General features: G+C 44.9%; 1 long non-coding RNA gene across 9 annotated transcripts in view; it reads right to left on the bottom strand.

Moving 5' to 3' along the window:
* LOC135903540 (uncharacterized) overlaps positions 1 to 24,124 on the bottom strand; it is a 616,847-nt gene that overhangs the window by 185,397 nt on the left and 407,326 nt on the right. For 4 of the 9 annotated variants that reach the window (XR_010564839.2, XR_010564842.2, XR_010564841.2 and 1 more), the window contains 3 exons: positions 9,791 to 9,834; positions 3,007 to 3,082; positions 1,805 to 1,900 (listed from right to left, as the gene is read on the bottom strand). The exons of 2 other annotated variants lie outside the window; for them this stretch is intronic. This is a non-coding gene — a long non-coding RNA (uncharacterized lncRNA). The remainder of the gene's footprint in view (positions 1 to 1,804; positions 1,901 to 3,006; positions 3,083 to 9,790; positions 9,835 to 24,124) is intronic. 3 more of the 9 variants (XR_011512712.1, XR_010564840.2, XR_011512714.1) reach the window with 3 other exon arrangements.

Here is a 24,124-nt window from a genome sequence, read left to right as displayed (position 1 = left end):
GGTATGGTTTCCGAACACGACAGTTCGACTGCACGCGACGTTTTGTTGAGATCGGCCGGTTCGAGCACGTCGGACAGCTTTGGTCCGACAACTACAGCGCTGCGTAAGCGCAAGTGGCGTTCCGCACCTGCTGCAAACACGCCGCGTCCTTGTCTCGGACGGTACCCGACGCACTGAGACTGACCGCGACCAGCGGCAACCGGCTGCGCTTCGTGAGACAGACGGCGGTTCAGTGTCCGAGATAGCCTGACCGTTTTTCCAACTGCGACGGGTTAATAGTCGACGGAACATGCGACCAGAAAGCAACAGTCAGTGCCGACTCTCAGAGAACCTGGTTACGCACTGGGCGGGCTTTACGACGACGACCTCCATTCCCAAATCTTGTCTAAGATGGTTTTCCATCACAAATGCGCCCTCACGACCGCACAAGCTATCTTCGGCAGCATGGCCGAGTGTAACGAAGACACACACTTGGGTCTGGCGCCCGGCCTGCGAGCGCCACAAGAGCAGGAGCAGAATGAAACAGGCGTTCTAGCGTTTAGCTGGCTCTCCGTTTCCTTGCAATAAAAAATTGCAATAACAGTGCTACATAAAAGTCGCGCGACTCGACGCTCGACGCTCTTGCGAGCTTTTGCGGGCTTCTTTCACGCTCGGAAAAACACTTATGTAGCACGTATTGTGCAACAGAACGCAGTATCGGGAGTTTTTCATGTCCCTCTACAATTTTCTCATTGACACCTGTCATCTAATGATAATGTATGAGAAGATAATTATTTAATTACAACTAGTTATCTAATTAGGCGGAATATATATATATATATATATATATATATATATATATAGAATACCAGCCGATCTGCAACGCAAAAAGGTGCCCGCAAAGAGAGAAGAGTAGGAAGAGGCGCTCGAAAATTGGTAAAGGCCCATATATAAGCAGATTAAAGAAATATTCAAGGGCATATGACGTTCTCCGTTGCAAGATATACAAGGCTAATCTGCTAAGACTTCAAGCAATTCTTAAAGATCCCCTGTGGCGCATAGCGCAATTCTAGTCCTTGAGCTGGTCCCAGGAAGAGGCGCATATTTATTGCACGAGAAATCGAAATGTGTAATCGACTAATTAACAAAACTAATTCATTATGTTTTTACTGATTACTCTGTGGCACAGTTTCCAATTTACGAACTGCAGCCGGTGAGATAGTAAAGCATTTATACTTTAGAAAAATCTTGCAGATACCACAAGTTTTTATTTATATGTGCCGTCAGTGTTGCGGTGAATATGTATTGTCGTTACACTTCGCTCATTAAGAAAAAGCCCTTTTAAGCTTTGAAGGAGAAAAGTAACTGTACTGACAACATATTTGTTTGCAAAGTTCGAGAACTGACACCTTCAAACTGCTTTCCTCCTGAGAATTCGTTGTATGTGGATGAGTCTTGCGGACTTCTCGGCTACAATGTGCATTTGCAATATGTGCCATAAGTTGATTAGTTAAAAGTTGAGTTAGCGATCTTTTTGTAAATCAGTCAGTTATGCATTTCTGTTTTTTATGCAATAATGCTGGCTTTCTGAGCAATCCAACTCAAGGATTAGAATTGTCCTATATGCCACACGTGATCTTTAAAATTGGTAGAAGTCAGCGCAGGCACACTCGATATACAGCAAAGCAGGGCGGTATTTTTTTTTTGTTGTTGTTGTTTTACTCCTTTATTTTTGTTACGTGACCTTATCTTTTGTCCTAATAGAGAAAAGTTAATCTGTTGCACAAGCCAACGAATGGGCAGACGGAGAAACAAAAACACAAACCTTGGTGTCTTTCCATAAAAATAGATTTACCGTCAAAATTTCATTTCGGTTCTTGGGGCACGTGGGTCCTTCGTGTTCGTACTTACATCTGGCAATCTGGAAGGAAATGTGGAGACAGCAGTGTCCCTCGATGGACCTCGGATGATTGAAGTTCGCGTTATCAACCGCCTCGCCTGTCCATCCAAGTGGGCGCAATTTCCTTCGCACGTGCGCTGCCGCAACATTTTGCATATTTCAGCGCGTATGGGAAGGTCGGGAAAATAAAGAAGGTTTTACGACCCTTCCCGCATAAAGCACTCCCTACTGTTTACCCAGCGGTGATTCATTCAATTCATTTTTTACAATCCGCAAGCCGAGTGGCCGGGCTGACTTTAGGCCGGCTCGCACCTTTAATGAGAACTTCGAAACGAAACAAGCACAAACATTAATCTTGGTTTTGCCTATTCCTGCCCACGGAGGGTGACCCGGATGTATTTTTTTTTTTCATTTTTATTGTGGGGTTTTTTCTGTGTACATAATTAACTTATGAGAGCGAATTTCAGCGCTCCTGGATGGCCAGGCGTCGAACGGTGGTTGCGTAGGTCCGGCTAAAGCATTAAACGACCAGGTGCTAGATTTGTCTGCTGTATGCGAAATGAAATAAAACGGCTTCGCTAAGTTCTTTAGGTTACATTTGGTTTAGACGAAGATATCCTGCTGTTTAGTTCACGGTAATGAAAGGATTTTCATATAAAGGCATGCTTCTCATTCCTCCAAGTACAGCTAACATTCGTGGTGACCCCCGTTTGGTGTAAAGGTACGCCTGCTTTTTTTGTCATTTTTTCTACATTAAGCGCGGTTCAGCAGGGCTACTAAATTAAAAATTATATACTGGGGTTTTACGTGCCCAAACCAAGATCTGATTATGAGGCACGTTGTAGTGAGGGACCCCGGTTTGATTTTGACCACCTGGGGATCTTTAATGTGTCCCCAATGCCCGGTACACGGTTGTTTGTTACGAGAAGTCTGATACGAGAAGGCTAAGAGAACTAAGCACTAACTGCTTTTGTGGCAAAACACATGCAGATTTTGGCCAAGGCACACCGAAAAAAGAAAGTGTGCGCCTTTTCAGCGTGCAGGCACTTCTATGCAAGGCCTATAGACGTGTAGTTCGCAGAATGTACCGTAGTAATAAGAAAAGAAGTTGCACGAATGTTTATTACCTTCTCGATTTAGGTCAGGCTCTCACTGACGGGACTTTGCAAGAAGTGCTGTGTTTTGGCGCCGTAAGAGTGGGTACTGCAGCAAAAGAGTAAAACGGCGCGTGTGCACCATTTCTTAGCCCCCCGCCCTCCCTTTTTTTTTCATGCCGATTTTCCCTCCCCTACGTAGTGCAACAAGTCAGGTACAATATAGCTAACCTCCTTGCCTTTCTTTCTTTTTCTTCCTATATGACAAACAAGAAAATCAAAATTAAAAAATGACTGGACCTTTCTGCAAGTGAAACATTTTAGTCGTTTGTTGAGAAGAATACTGTCCTTCTCTGTATGCCGTGCTTCACGCTAGCGCAAGACCACACTCTTTCACATGAGAGGCAGAGAGAGAATAAACTTTAATTCTCTTGCACATGTTGCAAGTTTGCAACCGAACCAGGTTCGCATATCCCTCTGGAATGAAAAACTTGCGATTGTTTTTCAGCTGCCGCGGCTATACACGAAAGCGCCGTTTCGTGTCGTCGTCCTGGAAACGCAGCCCTTCATCTCCGGATTGTTCAGCCGTACCAACACCATTATTCAAAAAGAAGGACCCGTGGAGGGGTGCGCACCACTTCAGCGACGCCGGTATAACAAAAATGCCCAAATACGGTCGAGCAGCCAGGCTTCCATATAGGGACTCACTACAAGCACCGCTGTATCTTAAAAACGCGAGAGAGTTCTTTAAAAAAAATTCAGTTGGTTGAAACTTGAGTGCAATGTTTGCAAAAAAATAAAATATAAAATGAATAGAATTCTTTCGCACATGGTAGTATAGGAATAGCTAAGAAGCTGCTTATAAACGCGCAGCTTTGATAAACTAGTCTAAACATGGGATGAAGTTCGAAGCCATAAAAGAAAAGAAAAAGAAAAGCTATCATTAACCAGACTTTCAGTTATCTTATTTTAGCAGTTCCCTCCTAAGTATATTATGACCCTCTTTAAGGAACATTATGCAGCTAAAATTTAGCACAATGGTGTAAGTGGCGCCCTTGAGTCTACGAAACTGCTGTCATTTATATCGGAGATTGCACTAAACTTAGCATAGCAAATCAGTTCAGAAAAAGTTCACTATGTAAGGCAAGGCTCATAAAAGGGAACTTGTCATACACCAGAGACAAGCATGAGGTTTATGAGGCATGAAGTATAGGTTTATCAGAAAAAAGTGAAAAAAAAAAGACTTGTTGTTGCAGTAAATTTCGTCCTGCTCAAATGGTCAAACTCAGCAACAATGCCTGTACTGAGTGGTCACTGTACCATCCGAAGTAAACAGAATACTGGCAACTGGCAGGTCGTAAAGCAAGGCCGAATTAATCGAGTACTCGAAGCACAGTGACACTGAACGTGGCAAATCAGTTCAGCAGAGATCGGCAAGTCGGAGGAAGATTATTGAAATCAGAAATTCGCATCCGAAACGACTGCAGTACGCAGCTACAAAAAAAATAAAAAAATAAAAAAACAGTGGTTATCACCCTATAGCTTTATACAATAGCTCTATAGCATTGTATTTGAAAAAGGCAGAAGTTTCACCTTTTTAAGGGCAATTTCAGAAGTTTATAGCACATCTCCGCGGCCGAAAAGTTACTGCCAGACAAGGGCTGCTTGCATTTATTTCATGTGGACAATTAAAAAATAGATCAGTCAGCAAAACATTAAGCGCCTATGCAATGTTACTAGGGCAAGACTTTAAATGATTATCAAGGCTATTGCACTAGTGATTAAAGACCGACTTTTGTTTGCGACGTCACATCCCTCCATGTTACTTAGACTTAGTAATTTGTCAAAAGGACAACTTTACGGGCCATGCTATTGCTGAAAAACTAAACCCAGCCATTCATCAAAGCACACATATGCTGTGCCTAAAACCAGTTTCCTGTATTTCAAAGAACGCAGCTAAATGCAACACTTCATTTCTTGTCAACAGGTTTCCCTTTCAACGAAAAGAAAGTCTTTACTTCTGCCAAGGAAGAACCTAAGCAAGTTTTAAAATTAAAGCCATCGTTAAGGAGATGAGGGCAAGTGATGTTCTATTGCATTCTGCACAGCTTCTTTCCTGGCACAGGAGCGCCGACCCGAATTCTTCCGAATGGATTCAGCATGCCACTTGTGTGGCGTGACATAGAAACACTAACTCACGTTATACACGCGTAGCCGATGCTGTACGCAGCCGCCAGACCAAAGAACAAGTCCCACCTACGGTTATCGCAAAACACATTCTTCAAAAGTAGAAAGAAGAGTTCTCCAGACGTGCCAGCGGCAACTAACCCAGAGCCAACAAGGCCGGTTAGGAACTACCAAACGCCGAAGACACCGCTTGCCATGAGTAACGGCCAACACACAAAACTGGAAAGCGAGTGGAGCGTCAGGCAGCACAAGTGGTCCAGGCGCTGCCGAGCCATTGCAGAGCGACTATATTTCGACTGCGACTGGCTTCAGCCATTCCATCATGCACAAGTGAACAATACGGGTGGGACCCTGGAAAAGGATCTGCAGCATGAACATAGTAAAAGCGTGGTGTATTCTAGTAAGCAGGGAAATTATACACTACTACTGCTACAGCTGTGTTTCCTGGGTGACCTCTACCATTCGCCTAGCACCAGATGGGACGAGTAAATTCTGCTCAATTATTTAGTACATCGGTGGTTATCTCAGAGAGAGCAAGAGAGAGGGAGGGGGTCATAAAGGAAAGGCGGGAGGTTGACCCGGTCGGCTACTCTGCATTGGGGAAGGAGGGAAAAAAATAGATGATAAGAAGGAACAGAGGAGTTTACACTTTTGTACTATGCACATGCAGTCAAGCGTTCGCCGTCAATACCAACCGGTCATGGTGCTTTCAAGAACCATAGAAGCGCTTTCATGGCTTTGCAATTGGCACTGTTGACCATTTAAATCAGGATGAAGTAGGCGTTCGTGAAAGAATTTCTACTCCTAGTGGCAGACGGAACAATAGCTTTTTTCACCGACGGGTTAAACCAGTTAAGTGTTGTAACTTCCTCGGCAACTACAGATCTGGAACGCCATGCTACTCGCGAAAGATCGCGACGAGAATGCGCTGTTTAATGTTTTCTTGGCCCTGGAAGAAATTTTAACCAAGTAGTCGTAACTCGAACTGACAGAGGAAAGTGATTCGAAAGCTGGTAGCCCTAATATAGAAAGAAAGGAGAACTGACATTATGTACCAGGCAACAACTCTCGCTTAAGGATTGCATGACGCGCTCTCCTTTTCATTTTTGCTCAGTGTCACCAGCAACTATTTGCCCGGTGGCTCACTGCTACGTAGTTTTCGTTATGACCTTTCGCTTTACGTGAGAATGAAAATGTAAATACAAAATGAAACTGGGGAGCGTAGTCAGCTGCTTGGCTTTGTTTACACACCGCTAGGCACATGCCTCTTTTTAGGTCACAACGAAGCGACCCTCGCCGATAACATAGTTTTATTGCCCTATGTGCACTCCTTTAAATGGATAACACCGAGGCGGAGGTAGCGAGTGTAATAATGGAAAGCAAGGAAGTGAAGGCAATGCGTGCATTTTGTTTTTATGTCACCGCGCGAGTCAACGCTCGCGAATTATTGAAAAGCGTAAGCCAGTGCGCGAGCACGAGATCGCATTTCCGAAGTAACGCTGCGCAAGTAAGTGGCTCACGTTTTGCTTCCCAAGCAAACATCGTCATTTCTAAAATAGAAAAAAAGGAAAATGAGCTAGTTCGTACGAAAAAAAAGCAGTACGACGCGCAACGATCAAGAAGAATAAAACTATACGAGAGATAGAAAACTGCAGGAACTGAGCCGGGGGGGGGGGGTTATAAAGAACCGCTCTACCGCCCCCCCCCCCCATCCGCCGTCTCCGTCCCCGCACTTGCTTATATTATCGTGCAAGGAGTGTCCGCTATCTAACGACCTTCCAAATGGCTTATATGGCGATAATTACAGCAATAAAGCAGGAAGCGTCACTGGCCAGTGTAAAGGAACCACACGCACGGGAACCGAGACCTATAGAAAGGACAAGTTATTTATTGCCGCTCGGCGAGGCCTCGCTCGACACCCAGCGAGGACGAGCAGCGATTCCTCTCGGCCAGTTCGTTTAAAAGGGGGCGCCAAACTGCGGAAGCAGTAAAGTTCTATTTACGGCCATGTAGACCGCAGCCATTTTCGTATGCCTCGCTGTTGCCTTGCAGGAGGTGACGCGAACCCTGTTTTCACTTTACATCACCCTGCTATTTCTCTTGGTGCACTTCATGCGACTGCGTTTTTTCGTAGCCGATCTTCTAGTTTATGTATGTGTCCTCAATTTTCCCCCGCGCCCTTTCAACCGCGTTCATCCGGTTCCCATCGTCACTAGGAGCTGATTTTATCGTTATTTTCATGCGAAGCTTTCTTTCCCCCTTCATCACACTTTGTGGGTTTTGGCTGCTGGCTCCTGACTGTTGGCTGTTGGCTGCTGTCTTGCAGAGTGTACAACTTGGGTCGCTAGGTGTGTGCTCGAATAGAAACTTGAGATACTGGGAAACTAGACATTCTTGGACATTCTCCCAGAATTTATATGTGCCGATTGGTAGCAGTCCGCACAGACAAACAGAACACCTTCAAAAGGTGAAATCTGGAACAAAAATTTGATGTCCGCAACGGATAAGTGAAGAAGTTGGCAACAAAAGTGTCTGAGTGTGAGGAAAGGACTGAAGGGAACAAAACAGAACCAGAGTGTTCATTGAGCGAGGTGCGTTGAGCTGCAGAGAATTGAGCAAGAATGAAAAGTGAAGAGAAGACATTTCAGTAAGCATGAAGGAAAGCTTTGCTTATCACCGACTGCATATGTGTGATTGCTTTGTTATCACACATGTGCGTGGTAAATACGCAGATGTTTTTTTTTCTTTTCTTAGGTGTCAGGCGCGTGTTGTCTGACTAAATTTGTGCAGCGTTTGGAATGTGTGCCCTGGGCTCCCCCTGACGAGCTCTGATTGGGCAAAGCATTTCAGGCTTGCAGGAATCTTGAGTGCTTTGCTGATTATATCAGGAATTAGGGTGATGCGCTCGTCAAGGACATAGTCAATCGCAACTTGTTCCTAAAGCCAAAAAGCTTCGAAAATGGGCCCCCAATCAGCTGACGCCACCTTTATGAGGTTTTTGGGATCGTAAACGATTTTATACCTCTTAAATACTTTTATACTTTGTATTTTTATATACAATGATAAATCGGTAGACACGACAGTAGAAAATATATCACGGCGTCTTTCCATGGATTACCTTGGAGTGCTGCATAACAAATAGCAGCAACGTCGGTGGCGTCACTTGTGGAGAGCAACTTTGTCGTCGCTTCTACTGCTTGAATTATTAATTTTTAGTAATATTACCAACGATGTGCAAATAATGCGGTGTGCATTTGTTTGGATCATGTAATACACTTTTGTAAGGGATACTTGGCTGCAGATCTCTGAGTCTTTCGTACATCACGCCGTGTTCCTAAGCCCATAGTGTGTTCAGACTCCAAGTTGACTCTTATTGGACTACAGTGAACACGCATCTCGATTGGACTGGGAGTGCCACGTCCCTTTGTCCTCCTTAAGTACACCCAACTTAGCCTCCCGTTTCTCAAGAATTGCCGTTTGATAGAACGTCGTATGTGCAAAGAGTGACAAAAGTTCAGTCTACGTTCTGGTATAGTTATAATATATACATCTTTAAAAATATTTTTATACACTTACTTAGTCATACTAGCAGTTTTTTTCTGTTTCTGATCTTCCAACTTCAGTGCTCTAGCATTTTCTTTTATTTTGCCTTTGTCTTCGTTGTCCCATGTGTTCTTTATTTCCCCCACTTCCCTGGTAGAGAAGCAAACAAAGCACAGGGAGGCGATGAAGCAACTATTCGACAAGCTCTATATCACTAATATCCCTGCTATAACAATATGTAATCTTATTTTACTGTAGGACAGCTATGGCTATGGTAACAAAATACTTGTGGGGTCATTGTGGAGTCCTAAAATTATTATTGCTGTACAGGAGTCTATGCAGACGTATGCTAGCAACCGAGTTATTTTTTGGGGAAACTTCAATTTACTTGATATTAACTGGAATACCATGCATCACACTTCACTCTCATCAAATTCGCTCATTAAGTCGATGCTGAATTTCGGGCTTCATCAAGTTGTAACCTCTCCTACATGAACACAAGGAACAAGCGATCACATCCTAGGCTTAATATAGATTAGTGACAACTTCCCCCTAGATCTACTAAACTCGGAGATCATAAACGGTTTCTCAGACCGCAACATACCAAGTGCCAGCTGCCCCTCGAATGCACTAACAGGCAAAACTACTGAAGCTATTGTCCCTAATTTTCAATAAGCAGACGATTCCGCTATAATAACCTATTTAGCGCATGAATACCAAGAATTTCTCGGAATGGCCAACGATAGTTCAGTTCACGTCAAGGATCTCTGGCGTAATTTCAAGCGTATGGTCTCCCACCGCATGCGTCATTACATCCAAAAAAAAGCAAAAAATCACAAAAAGACAATCCTTTGATAAAAGGCGATATAATTCACGTCAAGCGTAGAATAAAACACTTGCAGTGTAACATGAAAAACGAAGGTGAAAGTACACAAAAAATCACAACTATTTCGCGCTCCCAATGAACTCAATTTAAAGGCTATAGCTATGTAAAGGATAACCATATGTATTTCAATTAAATATTGCCTAACCTTATCAATCACAATCCTAATCGCTTTTGGAACTTTCTGGAACTTTTGAAACTCACTCCACGTAGCGTAGTTTCCCTTGCGAATATCCCCTTCATCGTTCCTGCAAAAAGAAAAAGAAACCCGATTTTGGGCTTCTATACTTCGAACCTTATCGGTCGTCCTGAGAGAAAGCTGGCGCCAATAAAAACCATAGGTACCAAACACATAATGCTGCCTCGAAGATTGTTGTATTAGGGCGTGAAACATTGCGTGTGGCAAAGGCAGCGGGTGGCCGGCGTCGGTTGTTATTTTGTGGTTTTAAGAAAAAAAAATGAGGAAAACTGGAAAGAAGAAGAAAGAGACTGGCAGCTGCCACCAGAAGGGGGCACAACACCCGCCAGTAGGCTAGGCATAAGAACATTCGCAAAGTCCGTAATAGGACCGCCTCCACCAATAGCGATGCGGAGAACAAGTTGGACCATTTGTGTACACAAATATGAACTTCATACAATGAACAAACGCACATGCTTTGTAGTATGGACGTTTCGCGGTCATCTGCATTCACTGTAAAAGTTGCAATATGAGGTTTGGATTTCTTCCTTCGTCCTTGTCGTATTTCACCCAAGAACTGTTCTGCGTTTCGGTCGTCATCCATGAATATAGTGGCTACACATTCCGCTATACCGACGTAACGGTTTTGTTTGTGAAGTACCCTTACCAATTCGACGCAGTGGACCCGCTAACCTTGTTCTCTTTCATCCATGTTTGAACAGTTTTCAATTTTAATTTTTTCCCATCAACAGTCGAACTCTGCAATGGTCTTGACGGCACACTTCGGCAATTACCTCCCTCACAACTTGCAAAATAAATCCATCATCATATGCGTCATTAGTGCTACGACCCGTCTGTGCACAATGTTTTTATTTTCATGTATGTACTCTTGAATACATAGGCTTTTATGCGCAATATTGTTTTGTTATTGCCTACGCGTAAATGTAACATGTTCGTCTGTTGCTCGCACACTCATGCAGTTTAGTGTTTTGTATGCATGATAATATGTGCTGTGTCATGTTTGATTTGTTACCTATGTAAGCAACTTCTGTATCCACCACTACAACGTCTCGCACCGAGACGGCAGTATATGAGAAAAAAATAAAACAACACATACAACGATGGTAAGTAATGCCAACACGACGATCGAAGCCGAAGCCGCAGGCATTGCTAAGTGCGGACACGACGCCACTCTGTTCCGAGATACAAGAGCAAAGCGAGACAGCGATGTACGGATGCACACGTATGTACATTGACAGGGAATCCGCGCCTCGGGAGCCGACAAGCGCTCCGACAGCATTGCGCTACGCCTGCACTTTGTTTGCCTTCCGTATCGCGGTAAAAGGCTTCTGCTTAAGTGCCGCAAACCTCCTGAAAGCTCGCACATAGATAGCTGGCTTCAAGAAGTAAGCTGAGAAAATCCTGAAAATTTAACGCGGCTGTAGACTGTGTTAGGATTCTGAAGGAAAAAGAAAAAAGAACAGGAGAGAATTTCATTTCAGGACAGGCCGGGGAACGAGCACGTACGGACGTAAACCACCTTGCGGTTCCTTAAGAAAACAGCGCACAGTGCGTAAACGAAGAGAATTTTTCAACTAAAGGCCCCTTTTTTTTGTTTTGAAATAAGTTTTGCTTCTTTAGACAACGGCGGCTTTGAAAGGCAACACAAAATCCATGAGCGCTGACGCATTTATGATCTCTTGCGCAACGGCATAAACTGTGAAAAACGAAAAAAAAAACAAAGTAGATGACTGCAATAGTTTCAAACACATCGTTAGTCACATGCTATAGATACCAAACTTACATTCCATATGAGTTTCTCCTCTAATGATTCAGAGATTTGATCGAAATCGCCTTAACGTCTTCTAGATATTGACTTTTGTGCGCTTGAGTTACGCTTTCACACATAATTAAATATAGGAATTTCGTAATCACCACGTAACTTTTATTGCCTCCGAATTGCCAAGGCTTTAAACAACAGAAAGCGACACCACATTTCTTTTTTATTCTATGTTTTCGCATGACCAGCGTCATACAGGCCACTGCCTCGTTTTGTGGAACTCCAGATTAACAAGGCAAACAGCGTCGGGCTTAGTCAATGCTCGAGATTCTGTACATTTCCGAAGGCGATTTAGAATTGATAGTTTCGCGCTAAACTCCGTTACTTGACTCTATTTATGTAAGCAGTCTTTAGAGCCGACGAGACGAAGCGGTGGCAGCCGAAACTTGTTGAGCGCTTTCATGATCGTCGCTGCTTATGGCATGCCAAGAGATACTCGTCAATTAAGTGCGTCTTGCCGGTCGTATATTGAGTCACATAAAACTTACGTTTTCTCGGAAATACATTCGATAACTCGCTCTTGTAGCAGCTTCATCAAACGAGCTTCTATGCTTGCATATAATTTCACTCCCTCAGTATACCGCGTGCCAACCTAGGCGCATTGATTAATTGATTGGAAACGTAGGAAGTGCTCCACGTCTGCCATGGCAACTGGCCTTTCTGTGCCTGGACACTTGTAAAAAATGTGCAATCATTGTAATAAATTTTTCGGGAGTGTTCGGCAGATAAAGAACCCGGAGGCCTAGAAGCATTTCTTTATTGTGATTCTGACCCTCTATAGGTGTGTGCCGGGCTGCGCGATTTGGCTGTGTCGTCGCATTGACCGCATACGAAAGTGTGGTCATCAGAAAGTGTCGTATACGGAAGTGTGTCTTAAGACTGCCGACGTCTTGTCGAGCGCAGCTTGCTGTATGTATAGTACTGTCAGAGAGTAAGCCTGCCCTGCAGTCATTATATCAAGCTGAACAAGCGCCCACAAATTTCGTTATTTGTGGTTAATGTACTTTTTAGTTTTGGTGATAATGTTTCACGGGATTTTTTTTAAGTGTAAATGTAGCGGGAATTCAGGCGGCTGGTAACCTTGCTTGAATTGCCTTAGAAGAAGCAGTAGGTTCGTCTTCTGGTTAAACTCCAGACTTTTCCGGTCTGGTCTCCCTCTCTTTGAATTTAGGCCAACAAAGATACCCTCAGTATCTCCTAAAACAAGTCATTGTCAGTCATTTTAAATATCTTCGGTTGCTACCTCTGCAGTTTTGACTATGTGACGAAAGAATTGACAGGTCCCAAGACTCCCAGCTGCAGTGACTCCACACTCGTTGCAACCTAGGGCATTTGTATAGCGCTTGCTGCTTCATTGGATAATCTTGTAGAAAGCACAACCATTAGCCAGTACACCTGTAGCTGTGCCGGAGGAGGTCGGAGAAAAGGAGGCGCAATTCTTTTCCGGGTTCTAAACTATGCAGCATTTAAACCTTCACACATTGCAAAACTCTCCCACGACTACAAGCGCCGAGATTCCCGGCTGCTGGCTGAGATTTACAACGACAATTGCAAGGGATGTCTTTAACGGAGCGAAGTAGTGCCATCGCACTGTCGTGCAAACATCTTCCCATCATAAAGCCTCCGAAATAGATCTGTCTGTTTAATGAAATTTGACAGAAGATTTTACCATTGCAAATGTCATTCATAGAACTCATCAGTTCGGAAGAACTACGTTGGCATCGATGGCTCCTTAATTTGATACATTTACGGTTCGCAACGGACGCGCCCCGCAACCCAATCTAAGGGAACCGGCTTTTCCCCTTTGATTGGGTTGCGGGGCGCGTCCGTTGCGAACCGTAAATGTACCTATCTCGCTCACATCGTGTGTGGGCAAACTGATGGAAACGATGGTGCGCGATAGACTCTCATAATATTTGGAACACCGTAACACTTTCTCGGACACGATGTTTGGCTTTCGCCCCCACAAGTCAGCGCAGGATATCCTGCTCCAACTTAACAGAGATGTATTACAGCCTATCGAGCACCCTCATAATGACAAGGTTATCTTAGCCTTGGACTTGAAGGGTGCTTTCGATAACGTTAAACACAGTGTCATACTGAGTCACCTCAGTGAGACACACTGCGGCCGCAACACTTTCAATTACATAAAATATTTCTTGACAGATCGGGCTGCACTGATTCGTATTCAAGACACCGAACATGGACCCTATCAAATGGGCACGCGGGGCACGCCACAAGGTGCGGTGTTGTCCCCACTGCTCTTCAATTTAGCTATGCTGCACCTTCCGGCACAGTTGAATGATATTGAAGGCATACGGCATGCGCTGTATGCTGATGATATCACGATCTGGGCCACCGAAGGCAACTTAGGGCACATGGAGGAGAGCCTGCAAGCAGCAGCACGGGTGGTAGATCGCTACGCGGAGCACTGCGGCCTCCAATGTACACCAGAAAAGTCAGAATTTGTTCACTTTAGGGCTTCCCCTAAGGATAATACAAACATCCACTTATCCCTCGGCAGTGGCGCCATCCACGAGTCTAAGGAGATTAGAATTCTGGGACTCTTCGTACACCATCAGCGAAAGGTCGACACAACACTTGCAAAGCTCCGGAAGATTGTAGACCAGGTGGGTCGAATGATCCGCCGGGTCTCCAATAAGAGAGGAGGGTTACGAAGCAAGGATGCGGTGCGGCTCGCCCACGCTTTCGTAACTAGCCGCATCCTGTATTCAGTACCCTACCTCCACTTGCGGAAGCACGATGAAGACAGGGTAGAGGTTATCCTCCGCAAAATGATGAAAAGGGCTCTTGATCTCCCGGTATCCACTTCCAACGGACGATTTCTCGGTCTTGGAATGGTCAACACCTTCCAGGAGCTCAAAGAAGCTCATCTAACAAATCAATACACAAGGTTAGCCCAAACACGATCGGGCCAACTACTTCTGGCTCGGCTACACATCCAACACAATTTTCACATGCAAGAAAGAGTCAGAGTGCCAGAACTATGGAGACGCGCCATCCGAGTTCGACCCCTTCCAACCAAGATGGATAGAGAAGACCATATTGGACGCCGCCAAGCTAGGGCGGAAGCTTTGGAGCGTCACTATGGCAACAAACATGGAGTTTACTATGTAGATGTCGCTGGGCCAAGCCACGGGGGATGGTATACAGCAGCAGTCATACATCAGGGAACACAGGTGGATGGGCTCACTTTTCGTGCACCAGGTACAACACAAGCAGAGGAGGTAGCGATCGCCCTAGCTGCCTCGGACTCTAATTCTAAATATATCGTCACGGATTCGCGTGGCGCGTGCCGTAATTACGAGGCTGGTTGGGTCACCCTATTGGCCGAGCGAATACTGAGAAACTGCAGCAAGGATGTCGATCCTACCACCCGCTGTATAGTTTGGACTCCTGGCCATCAGGGCCTTCAAGGGAATGAAGCTGCTGATGCGGCAGCCCGAGCACTCACTTACCGGGCGTCCCCTTTGGCCCCTGAGGTCCTGGAACAAGAAGGCGAAATTCTCTTGACTTTCAAAGGCATTTCTACCTATTATAAGGATAGCCATCGCCGGTACCCAGCCCCAGCTAAGGGACTGGAGAAAGCGAACGAACGCGTTCTCCTTCGCTTATACACCAACACAATGCTGTGCCTGGCAGTAATGAAACATTTTGATCCTGCGATCACTGGCAGGTGCCAACACTGTGGCGAGGTGGCTGACACTTATCACATGGTGTGGGCCTGCCAGCAAAATTCGGCTCTCACCCCCCACCCCAACCCTACCCGAGAGGACTGGGAGGCAGCCCTGCTTGGTTGCTCAGACCTTCAGGCCCAAAAGGCCTTGGTCAAGAGGGCCAGGCTGGCGGCTTCGACCAATGGGGTCCCGGACTAGGGACTCCACCTAGTATGTAGGGCTCCTGCGTGAGTCCACACCTCTCTTTCTTAATAAATGCTTTCCACCACCACCACCCCGCAACCCGGCAGCGTGCCAGCACGCGCCCATTTTATCGCCGCTTAACATGACCGACCACGAAAACGGGTCACAGAGCCGAGCATAGGTAATCGCTTTAAGAATGGATAGACTACGCTAGGAGTCGTGCTAGCAGCAGTAGTTTCGAGCTTCACAGCATAATCAAAGCACAAACGAGTGACCGAAAAGTTTGCAGCTGCACAATGGACTAATCCGGAAACTTCTACACGGATATGTTGCGAGGGCTAATAAATAATGGCGGAAAACTTAACTTCTGAAATGCCCCAAGATGTTTTAAGAGTTATGTAAAGACATCTTTATTTTTTTTTAAACCAGTCTCTGCCTCCTCATTTTCTGAGTCACTCCATACGCACCGTTGTGTTGCAAAAAATGTTAATACCTGTTTTTTTCATTACCACAGAATTTGCAATTACCGACGAATGAACCTCAAACCAAGACGCCATATAGCTGTAGAAATTGGCGATCTTGCGTAATTCATCAGTACATATCAAGGCTAAAATTGATTGTAATTGGTTACAATTCTCAATAAGAACACTGCAAGCGAAACTGTGGCTCAAGTTTCCATAATTTTTTTTTAAACGTAGAAAGACGTACACCAAAAATGGCCTTTCTCCTTTCTCTTGCTTAGCCTTTGGGCGAACTCACGAAGCTTTTTGTTCATAAACACATTCTGCCATTGGCCGGCGGCCTTTACTAATTATACGTCCAGCATCATAATTATAGTTGGCATTTGCTCTTACGAACAATTTCAGCGTAACAGCCTTTTGTGGATATACAACAAGCCTAGCTCCTTCTGTCAAAAAAAATACCGCATACATACGCCTTTTTTATATTTCTTTAAGAACGACATCACTTCTTGAAATCATCTGTTATAGAAATATTCACGACAACATTACAAACTTTAATAATAAAACTGTGTCTGAGTTTTATGTGTCTATCCGTGTGTTCGTTCGTGTCGCTCTAAGCTGTGTGCAGTCGAACGCCTTTACAACGAACGCCTTTACAACGAACGCCTTTACAACGAACGCCTTTACAACAAACGCCTCTTCAGCGAAATTACCGGTATAACGAAGGATTGGTAATGTCCCGACGGGATACCTATGTTTTGTTAAGTGTTGCGAACGCCTCTGCTACGAATACCTTTACAATGAATTTGCCTGTACAACGAAGGAATGTAAGCACACCCTACTTCTGATTTGTGACTTTACAACGAATTTTACGTAACGGTGCCGCCACTGCCCTCCGCAGACATAACAATGTCCTAGTGGCAGCGCTATAGCGACGCATCTGTAATAGGCCTGCTGCATTGCTCCGGGAATCACTCATATCGTATTACGCTGCTTGTTGTAATGCATTAGTGGTTGCAATGGCTGGTAAATCCACTGGAATTGATGATTACATTATGAAGTAATTAAGACATAAGTGGCATCCGATGACGTCTTCAAAGCCATTTAAGGCGGAAAGAACGCAAGTGTTAACGGGGGACACAGCGATACAGATCCACCAAATCAACCAAAAATGTTGACGGCAAGGGAGGCGATTGTTGCATTCCACCATCCGAAGCTCGATGCCTATAGACCAGAACACAATACACTCGAACCGGATGCGTTGAGCCCACACTCCGGAACCCAGCGACCGGCCGCCATCTTCCCTGAGCTGCCAAGACGCGTTCACGTGCATGTAGCGTGTGTGTGTTACGGGGTGTTCAATGTGTAAATATGCCTGTTCCCGCAACATCCAAGTACAGAACATCATCGGGGCGTTACTGCGTCATACATGGATGTGCAAATAACCAGCGAAAACGAAGCAGATTGCAAAGCACCGTTTGCGACGAACACGATGTACGTCTAGAGCTGTGACGCTGTGGCATATTCAGCCGTACATGTCCTTTTGTCTCTGTATGTGTGTATCTGTGCGTGCGTATGTGTCTGTCTACGGGCCTCGATTACACGATGGCCTGAGGTGGGCTTTCCTACAGCAGCTCTCGTCATAGAACTCCGCACCTGATTCACAGGTAAATGCCGCGAAAGTGTTCGCACCGCTACAAAGTTCTGACGCTCATGACAATCGAACTCATGCGTAACAGATTGAATTGCGCGCACTGGCGTTAGCGGGCACGAAATTTCGCTATACCTTTCAGCAACTATTCGAAGCCTTTAGGTGTAAAAGCTGGTTTGTGTTGCTTATCGTAACTTCTGGCCAGAGGGCAAGAGCGGCGATGTTTTTTAAAAAAGTATGCATACATTGCACAATACATCTGACACGGCTGAACTAATGTTAATTCATTCTTCCGCCGTCCGCAGACAAAAAACGGACACATCTGTGCATCCGCGCACGTGCGCTACGCTTACTCGAACCTACAGCATGCCGCCTGTTTTCAAGGTGCAGGCCGCGAGATTTTTCCAGGCACTACAACGTGGAGGTAAAGTATATCGCGCACTGCAAGGCTTTTGCTAGCTCATGACTCTATTGTCACACGTGCAAATCAAAGTGGAATAGTCGCAGAACCAATGTTTCCGCATGAAAAGGTAACACGGACTTACCCGAACGATCCGCAGCGCCTGCGGACGTTGCGCTCGCCACAGCCATTCCCATTTGCCGCACAATCTTGCCGAGATGCTGAAGTTCACTAAGTAAATTCGCTAGCTAAAATTCACCATCCCGTCCTTCGCGAAAACTTCAATATATGACAAAGCGCAAGCAGCGCAAGCACTGCGTCTACCTGTGGTCGCCTCGCTTGGCAGCTCGGAGCCGTTGGAGCAGCAGGTGGCGCCACCGCGCTTTGAAAATGGCGCCACTCAATTTCTTTCTGTGTTCTGTTGTATAGCTCCTGTGTTTCAGCAAGAAGCGTGCTGTGAACCTCGGCGCAATAACACATTTTGTCAGAAGAAGTGTGCACAAAAACAATTAGAGGCTTATTTCAATAAGCCCTTCTTGAATTGATCTTAAGCAAAGGTTTTCGTTTGAGGTACGTGCTTATAGTTAGCTCCATTATGAGCGCTGCAGTGCACGGCTTTTAGAATGAAGTGCCCTGTACAACGATGATTTGGGGATCCAGAGCACTTCGTTATAAAAGCGTTTGAGTGTAGCTGGTAGCGTAATTGAAAATAATGTATAGCTTTTGTAATTGTAAAGCTCGACGCGCTAAGTGAGCATATATATTTTTTATTTGCTGCTCTAAAATGCTTTACTTCTGTCACTCGAAAACATTGCTGTCCATACAGTATACAGAATCAGGCTTAAATATGCACTTCTTCAGCCGGTACATACTACAAAAACACGCAACATGTTCCAAGAGCATGTCAGCGCAAGGGATTTCAAGGCGGTGCAGTGGTGCTTTCGACCACCTTTGCTTTTGATTTGGGCTCATTTCTGCCAGACACTTGACCTTTGTTCTCTTCTGTGGTTCAGGACATGTACGTGCCCAGACGGGCTATTAGGAGTGGGTGAGACGGACGGCGCGCCGCCTTTTGAACCCCTGCTGAAATCCTTACTCACCATTAGACGCACCTGTGTGTGTGTTGCGACAGGCATCATAGTCTATCGCGTTTCATAAGTGGCACTCTGGCAAAACGATTGCCCGAAGCTTTTGCAAGGGAATGCCCACCTGCCGCTAACGAGATTCCTGCTTCTCCTCTTCGATTCAAATAAAATCGAGCAAATAATCGAGAGAGAAAAAAGCCCGGCTGCGGGTCTCGCCGAGCCGCAAACCCATGCATGTACGGTTCTAAATGGCTTCTCTTTTTTTTTCGGTACAATGAGCACAGCACTTTTCTGGCGAAATAAAATGACGTAAAATTTTCAACATTGTGATAGTTCAGCGAGTTTTCTCCTCGCAGCTACACGTCAGAGGGCACACATAAGTACTAGCCTCACGACAAAAATCTGAACTGTTTCTTATAGTCAAGTACATTAGCTATTAGATTTTGGCCACGGCAACGCTCATTTTCTTAACATAATTGTCGCCATGAGGACAGTGTAACTGAATAAAGACTTATTTCGGAGACCAGACCAAGCTGTTAATGGTCAAAGGTGGGCGGCCACCCTATCCCAGGCAGCCGTGGCCCTGTACTGAGAGCCTATACCTCTTCACCAGCCGTAGCTGGACATTGAAAAGGAAATTCAGCGCGGTATATGATATTGAAAGTGACAAATAAATACCCAAAGTAAAGCAAACAAGAAAGGAGTGAGAATAAACAGGGAGGGAGTAGAATAAACTTGCGAATGAATCCGTTCGATAAGAACAAAAATCGGCAAAATCATGGGACAATGTGAGCGATGGAGGACACCCGTGGCGACTCTCCGTCGATTTCAGAAACATTCACCAGTGGGTGGTGAGCTTAGATTTGGGAGATACTAATGAGAAAATCTGGCTTTGGTCAGGCAGAAGTCTAATCGTCTTCACGGGAAAAACGCGTTTCGCTAAAATAAAACCGAATAACAAAGGTGCGAGCGCAGAAAGGACTGTCACCCAAAAACACAATCTAGTGCAAAACATAAGGGATTTTCCCTTTCTACAGCACGCTCACCTTAATTTGGAGACGTCAGTGTGACAATAGGCGAAGACTGGAAAGAAAGGCTGCCGTGTCTGCTGCAGTCACCGACAGAGAAGGCGTGAATCAGAAATAGCAAAGACAAAGAGAGTGAATATCGCGAGCCTTTTGGTGCGACTGCCACCGTTTCTGACTTTGCGTAGGCCGCTTCCGTTTCTACGATAGCCCCTGGCTCCGCTTATTCTGGAGTCTGTCGGTGAGATCTTCTTTTCTATGAATATGAGTTCGCTTAACAAAATTTGCTGCTAGGCTAGTTAGTTCACGCTAACAAATGAATACTGCTAAGCATTGTTTCAAGACAGGACAAGAAAAATCACCGACATACAGGACAAGCGCTACTCGCAAATCGGGTGAGAGTAGCACTTGTCCTTTACGTCGGTGTTTTCTCTTGTCCTGTCTTGAAACTGCGCTTACCGGTATTCGTTTGTTAGCATGAGCTCTCTTGTATATAGGCCTGCCTCTCGGCCGGCACGTGCTGAATGCTCGCTCCTAAAAGATTGTCATTAAAGTACATTTTTCAGTTTCTTTTTCTTTCGTGGCCGGGATGTGGAAGTAATTATTCATTTCCCAGCGGGAGTCCACTACATGAAAAGACAGTGCTACCAAAACATATTTTGGTCGTTAACTAAAGAAAAAAAGAAAGGTATAGTTTATGCTAAGAGCTGCCTACGGCTATTCAACCTATGTTCATGTCCGAAACAGCAGTGTACCTTTTGTTAGTATTTGAGTATTTTGCATGCTATTTCTCATTAGGTGTTTGCACAAACAGTTAAGAAAATGATATTTTATCTTTCTTTGAGGTAAATGGTTTTTCTTTTTAATTAAGCCCAGGTGGTCTGCTGTCTAAGGAATGCTTAAAGCACTATACTGGCCTAATGTGAAGCTCATCATCACAAATTTAGTAATGGTTAAACCGAAAGAAAGAACGTACGAAAACAAGAAATTCCTAATTTTTACCAGAAAGACGTGCGGTTAGCTATCCTAGGCGGGGGAAAGGTTATGGTGGATGGAAAAAATGCGATATGTAAAATGACCAAACAAATGATCACACCCAGTAAAGCGCATAGTGTTCCTATAACAGCTACGTCTTGCGTCTGGTACATGGTACACAGTCATCAGGTATATGCATAAACGGCATGTACAGTCAGAGCCCCAGCACCTAGAGTAACATTCCAGGCGATCGGCCAGACTAACATATCCGGCATATTAATAAAGCTTTTATCCCTCTCCCGTTCCGATTCATCTTGAACACTCCATTTGACCACGTCTATGCTTGTGCTTTGACGATGTGTAAGGCCAGGCACCCAGAATATTTTGCGTTTGCGAAAGGTAGTGTTTCCAATCGACTTAATGGCCACCATAAAGACTGACGCCGAACGTCAGAGCGAGGGCAGAGGATGCCAAGGAGTGTGGGGAAGCTACGCCAACGTACAGCTGAGTTACAAATGCGGCGGCCGTTCTCCACTAGGGCAAAATGAATACTGTGATTCAAAGTGAAAATAAGCTTGGTAGAGGGGTGAATAACATATATGTGCCTATAAAACACACTAATATGATCACGATGGGCGTAAGTAAAGAAAAAAAACTATGGCCCCATGAAAGCACCTAGCGGATTACAGAAAATGCGACGTTTTGAAACATCATAATCCACTGTTTTTTCTTTCTTTAAGGGCGTGTTTTGTATGTTTGTTATTCGGTTAACTGTGCTACCAGACAGAATATATATACGTAAGTTCCTTAAGTTTCAGTTTGTCTTTTTTGGTAGGATCTTTTTACAAGAAAACGAGCGTTGTTCTTAAGAAAATAAGGTAACCAGCTCGAAGTTCACAGTACATGTTAGTAAAGGTAATACTTTGGCTTCACCGTTTCTTCAAAATCTTGTGCAGTGCTACGCTGAGAACTGCGCCCTGAGCAAAACCCAAATAATAAAGTTACTGTTGCAACGTGATAATCGTTTTACTTTAGCACAACCTTCGGCAATGTCAGAGGCGCCCTTTAGGTTATATTCGGTTCTAGCAATAAAACTATAGTAATACAGTGAAACAAAGAATGAAAATGTTTCATCTCTCAGAAACGTTCGCCGAGTAAATGAGTGGAAATTGGCTCCGTTCCAAATCGGTCGAAAACGCTCGAGCCATAAAGAATGGAAACAGCTCAGACAACCTACTACAGAAGCGGGGTGTAACAACGCAATATAGCACAAAATAAAAAAAAGAAAGAAAAAGCAACGATGTTCTTTTGCCCAAACGACCGCCCTCACTGATCGCACCGAACATGCCAAACAAGGCAAGAAAGCGAAACGATGCAAGTCACGCGTGCGGTGCTAGGGCCGCTGATCCCTGGAATGCGAAAAACATCAGAACCATTGCCATCACGCACCCATCTGTGCCCTGTCTCGCCTAAGCCAATGCTGCGCTTGCAAACGCAATGAACCTTGCGAGAAAATAATCGCAAGAAGAATGCGCTACTACTTGAATGGTTAGAGCGACAGAGAAGCATGCAAGCAGTGTGATTTTGTTGTCTTAACACGAACACGCGTTCCCGTTACTACGTCTGCTATACTACATTTCCCGTGGCATTGTTGATTGCAAATGTCTTCTCCTATCCGCACCATGTTACTATGATGCTTCGAATGTTGCAGCCTATTCAGGTAAATCACTTTCTCCTAATCTATCGCGCATCGCACCATTCCCTATAGCCAGGTGAACTATCATAATTGCGGTTCCCGCAGCACATAATGCCAGACTTTCCTCCAGTAATATTTGCACAAGGCACTGCGATTACCCCGAAGAAATCCTGCCAGCACTTCATTGGTTCAGCTGCCGAAATATGCAATGTTCAGTTTCTTGGCGCCTATTTCCACGCCACTCCGGGCTTGGTTTAGGCGGTGGGCAAGATTACCCCTCTTACCCTTCGTGCAATCTGTCATCGCCATGGACTTACTCCCAACAAGATGGCACTCGCTTACTCGTTTATTCTGTAATGGAGGGAGTGCATGATCGCACTTCAGTCGCAGTTCGTGGTTCGATCGTGGAGAGGTCGAACTCCGAGAGCAGACGTCTATTTAGTGGTACAAAGCCTGCTTGTTTTTCTTGCCTCTTTTTTCATTGCGTGTGTCCGTGGGAGCGTGTACCGCACTCAAAGTTTCCTGCCTGCTCTTCTCACTTATTTCGAGCGGAAGCTGCCAATTTAGAGAAGGGAGGCGGGACCACCAGACGACCGTGTTTCGATCGGTGCGCGAAGGCATACGGTCGATTTCGCGCTGGATAATGATGGCCGTGAGAAGAACCAAAACGGCGTCCGCTTGAAGCTTTTGGTTGCACCACTAGAAAGTTCACTTTTAATGTTACGCATAACCGCTCCTAACTGCATACGAGATTTTAATCGCGACCCACACCCGCAACCTGTATTCCTCGCGTGACGACCCCTCTCACCTTCAAACACATGTTAACGTTCACCCCGTAGTTGTGTCATAATGGTGCACCTGTGCATAATGTGCACATTCAAACGTCTATAATCGTGACTAGCAATGTCATACACAGGGTGTTTCGTGCTATACTTGTGCCAAAAGCTTTAAAATATATATGCGAGTGACACGCAGCTGGCAAGAACCCAGGTAATGGTGCTTACTATTGCTTTGAACAGATCAGACAATCTTATTTTCTATTTAGCCTAACTACACAAAGAGTTATAATTAATAATCAACTTCTAACTTAATATAATCAGAACAAAACTGTCAATAAGAAAATTTCAGACCATCATGAGAAATTCCTGATCATACCTTTCTGTTGCTATATGTGCTACACATAAGTTTTTTCAAGCTCCCTCAAGCCCATCTCGAACAAAATAAAGTTTACTACTACTACTACTACTATTACTACTACAACAAGCATGAAATAATCCCGCGAAGCACGCGAAAAGTGCCGCGCGGCACGTTTTCTTCTTTTGTGGGTTTTGTTTAACCCTTGGAAA

Source organism: Dermacentor albipictus, chromosome 1, assembly GCF_038994185.2.
Source record: "Dermacentor albipictus isolate Rhodes 1998 colony chromosome 1, USDA_Dalb.pri_finalv2, whole genome shotgun sequence".
Classification (NCBI taxonomy): domain Eukaryota; kingdom Metazoa; phylum Arthropoda; class Arachnida; order Ixodida; family Ixodidae; genus Dermacentor; species Dermacentor albipictus.
Note: the sequence above shows the minus strand (reverse complement) of the source record. Positions and strands in the feature narration are given on the sequence as shown.